At 41.9% G+C, this 4,567-nt stretch overlaps 1 long non-coding RNA gene across 1 annotated transcript; it reads left to right on the top strand.

The window, feature by feature from the left end:
- The first annotated feature begins 207 nt into the window (after nucleotides 1–207).
- LOC148691496 (uncharacterized) lies at nucleotides 208–3,085 on the top strand. Its single transcript, XR_015956017.1, has 3 exons — nucleotides 208–640; nucleotides 1,327–1,385; nucleotides 2,796–3,085. It is a non-coding gene; the product is annotated as an uncharacterized LOC148691496 (long non-coding RNA).
- The last annotated feature ends 1,482 nt before the right edge of the window (nucleotides 3,086–4,567 follow it).

Below are 4,567 nucleotides of genomic sequence, written 5' to 3'. Positions count from 1 at the left end.
AGTACTCATTGGTACGAACGTATAGACGAAAGCCGTTTGCAAGTCCGGATTATAACGGTATGGTTATGGACGTTTGAAATTGGTTATTTAAATATTTGAATTCCCACCTTGTGGGATTAGTGAACCAATTAAATTAAAGGAACCAATTAGAAGAAGAAGGGAAGCTTGCAGCCAATCAGAAAGAAAGAAGAAAAGAAAAAAAAAAAAAGGGGGGGGGGGGAAAGCTTCCCGTGCACCCATACCCGCACCACCGCGAGTCCATTTTCCAAGGCCGATTCCGGCCAACTCCGGTGGAGTTTTTCCATGCCACCACCACCATCTTGAAGCTCTCATTCCCCTCTACAAAACCCACCCAAGAACCACCTTGATTAACCATTGTATGAGGCGGTTTAAGGTCACGAAAGTTGACGAAAATCAATGGTGCTCCGGCCACCCTTTTCGATTTTCCGGCAAATCGGCAAAGCAATGGCCGATGACACCACTTGGGCTTTGTAGCCCATCATCCCAGGAGCAAAACCCAACCAACCTTGACCCCGTTGGACCACCGTAGACGACGAATCGACGTCGGGAAGTTTTAGGCACCCGCCGGCTTTGTGGGAAAAATTGACCATCTTCCGTCCACTTTTGGACTTCGTGGCAGGTATGAAAGTTGCTCCACTCACTAAGATCTTCATTTCTGTGAAGTTTGAGAATTTTTGGAAATAGTTGGATTTTCCGGCGAGTCGGGGCGGCCGACCGCCACCCGCGGCGGCGCGTGGCCAGTGGGCCGTCAATGCTATTTTTAGGCTATGTCAAATGTCTTGAATTCAGTTTTGTCATTTGAATAACGTAGGTTGATAGTTGGAACCTAAATTCGTTACGATACGTTACTTGATAAAAATGTGAATCGATGATCCGACCGTTGGATCGTCACCAAAATTGGATACATTATAATACGTAATATTTAAAGATCATAGGAATTTATGGATCGGGAATCCGACTTACGGATCTTCCTGAATTGGATTTGTAAGTTAGTAAAATAAATGTTCACGGCCACTTGTTTTAGGCAATTGGCGGAGATCTGACCGTTGGATCGTAATGAAATTTTAATATGTTATTCTAGAAACATATTGTGGATCGTTGGGAGTTACGGATTGGAAATCTGATATGCGGATCTTCCGGGTCAAGTTATACAAGGTTGTAAACCCTACCGTCGATCTTTGATCGACGGTTGACTTGTGGTCAATGGGTCTCAAACTATTTAGAATGTTGTTGAGGTTATGTTTTATGTGAATTACGTATTCTTCGGATAAGAGTTTTGAGATGTGATTTGATAATTGGTCACAGGGACCAATCATTCAGGACGCCTCGATGCGTGTGCTAGAGAATCATAGCGTGGACTCCAGGTGAGTGGATCTTTTCCTTTTTATCGTACATATTGTTGAGAGTTTCATCGACACTTTTAAATTGATTAGGCATATTACCTTCGTATAATTATTGTGAATGCTTGAAGTACCTATATGAACTACGAATGGCTTGATCCCTGTTTAGGGTACGTAGGTAGTCTAACGAGACGTTAGATGCAGTCATAAAATATTTGAGACAAAAGCCTTATTTGGGGAATTGAGTAATGCGAAGGAAATTAATAAAGACAAGTTTTAGTTTTGTGAATTAGTTAGTTAATTAGTGTTAATTGGGTTATCACGGATAATTATCCCTGAAAATAAGTAGTTTGGGAGTAGAGCGTTATCGATTGTACATTTCATACTGTATAGTTTATAATTGAAAATGCTACAACATGGTTGAGTGTTAGATTGCATCATGGTATATCCATATGTATACTACTTGCATATAATTATTGGGAATGCTTTCAAGTGCAAAGGTGGACGCAGGACACCCAGGTAAGCTTTAGGTGAGTACATGTTGATGTTAGTGATGGTAGTGAGTACGATTGTGTTGAGATATAGTATAGCTCATAAACCTGCACCCCGGTGTTAGTGCTCCCGCCCGTGGCCAGGGCACAGTCCTTCACGTGATGTTCACCTCCCGCACTTTACGCTCACCTTGGATTCAAGGTAGGTGCACAGTCCTGTCGTACAGACCACTTTAGGTGGTTCCGACTCGTAGGTGACCCGCGATTATTCGCCCATTCTTCACGTGATCGTAGCACTTGAGCGTATTTATTTACACCCAGTCTTGTCGTACAGACCACTTTAGGTGGTTCCGACTCGTGTGCATGTATACTTATTGAGTTATATGCTAGCCAGGATTGATGAGATATGGATAAGTCGTACATGTCACTATAGGTGACTCCGACTTATATGCTAGCCAGGTTTGATGAGATATGGATAAGTCGTACAAGTCACTATAGGTGACTCCGACTTATATGCTAGCCAGGTTTGATGAGATATGGATAAGTCGTACATGTCACTATAGGTGACTCCGACTTATATGCTAGCCAGGATTGATGAGATATGGATAAGTCGTACAGGTCACTATAGGTGACTCCGACTTATATGCTAGCCAGGTTTGATGAGATATGGATAAGTTGTACATGTCATTTAGATGACTCTGATTGATATATCACTTTGTATTGATTTAGTTCATTTGGCTTACTTATTAATGTATGGTGGAGTTGATGGCAAACCATGGTTTTGGTCATTTCTGAGTATGGTTTGGATGTATGTATATATGTTGTACTGTTTTATGGAAAACGATACGGGTTTTACAATTAGGGGCATTACTTTTAGAGAGGTAATAACTTTGGGAAGTTTGGTTTTATTGCTTACTCACACCTTCTGTTTGGTGCGCTCCAGGTTTTAGCTGCTGAGTTTGTATCGACAAGAATCTGTGGCGAATCTTAGTATTGATGGATAATTCTGAGGGTATGATTCTTACCCGCACTACTGTACCTTACTTATGCTCTGACATCGCGTGTGATATGGGTTCGCTCCCACTCGTAGCGCACTCTGGTACTTAGACACTTTTAGATTCAAATTTATTCACTTTTTATACACTATCACATTTTATGGCTTCGTCACCTTCCAGGTGTCGGCCAGCACAGCTCGATTCAGGGTCCAAGTGGACTTTCTGGGTCGGGGTGTGTCAGTTTGCATCCCAAGTTAATGTGGCATTTGCTTCTTTCTCACTATTCTATTTTTTCTCAAGACAAACACAAAACTAACGATGAGCATGTATCACCCTAATTGCCTCATCCTAGTCCTCACTGCTTTATTGTATATTTTCGTTGCTGCCATCGCGTATGGAGTAGGAGGTGGAGAAGAGCACCATTACCATCCCAAGAACCCTCCTCTAAGACCATCTCCAATGGTTGGGCTAAAAGCCAAATATTTTAGCCCGAAAAATTTAGCTTTTAGCCCAGAAACAACTTTTCTGCTTCAACCGTTCTAACCTAAAATTTTAACCCATGATTATTAAAGAATGAACTTAGGCTATTTTTTTTTGTTAAAGTTTAAAATAAATATGTAAACTATCGTAAATTAATTTTATGAACGTTTTAATCTAAAAAAATTTAAATTCTGATAAATATTGGGTGAATTCCACTCCGATTTATGGGCTAAATTTTGAGGGGAATTTGGCCTTGGTTTAGCATTTAGCATTTAGCCCAAATTTTCCCCTTGGGTTGGAATGAGTTTGGGGGGAAATTTTGGGGGTAATTTGGCTTTTAGCCCACCATTGAAGTTGGTCTAAGAAGTGGGTATTTCTCCTTTAACAACTTGTCTGACCCACGTTTGACGGATATCGCGGAGTTCGCCATCTCCAAGTACAACAAGATTCATGACCAAAAACTGGTGTTGCAGAAGTTGGTTCGGGGACAGTATCAAATAGTGGGGGGATCCATTTACAAGCTTATCATTACGGTTCTCAATTCTTCTAAGGTCTTTAGCGGCCCAATCAACTATGAGATCATTGTGTTCGAAAATCTTTGGAGGACTATTAAGGAACTGAAATCCTTTGTTCGAGTCCAAATTAATAAAACTTAAATCCAGTCCACCTTATTTATAAGGTTTCTGGAGACCTTTTTCTCATTTCTTTCTTATATGTTTTAGAGCATTATCAACTAATAATATATAAGTTACTTTCACATGATGCATTATGTGTGACATCCCACATCGCTCAGGGGAGTGATCCTTAAATGTATATTCTCATCCCTACCTAGCACGAGGCCTTTTAGGAGGTCACTGGCTTCGGGTTCTGTAGGAACTCCGAAGTTAAGCGAGAAGGAGGCTAGAGCAATCTCATGATGGGTAACCTACTGGGAAGTTGCTCGTGAGTTCCTAAAAACAAAATCGTGAGGGAATGGTAAGCCCAAAGCAGATAATATCGTGCTACGGTGGTGGAGCGGGCTCGGGAAGTGATTCGCTCCGGGCGGGGATGTGACAAATTGGTATCAGAGCCTAACCCTGGCCGTGGTGTGCCGACAAGGACGTCGGGCCCCTAAGTGGGGTGAATTGTGACATCCCACATCGTCCAGGGGAGTAATCCTTAAATGTATATTCTCATCCCTACCTAGCACGAGGCCTTTTGGGAGCTCACTGGCTTCGGGTTCCGTAGGAACTCCGAAGTT

Source organism: Pyrus communis, chromosome 14 (assembly GCF_041283825.1).
Source record: "Pyrus communis isolate YQ-2024b chromosome 14, ASM4128382v1, whole genome shotgun sequence".
Classification (NCBI taxonomy): domain Eukaryota; kingdom Viridiplantae; phylum Streptophyta; class Magnoliopsida; order Rosales; family Rosaceae; genus Pyrus; species Pyrus communis.
Note: the sequence above shows the minus strand (reverse complement) of the source record. Positions and strands in the feature narration are given on the sequence as shown.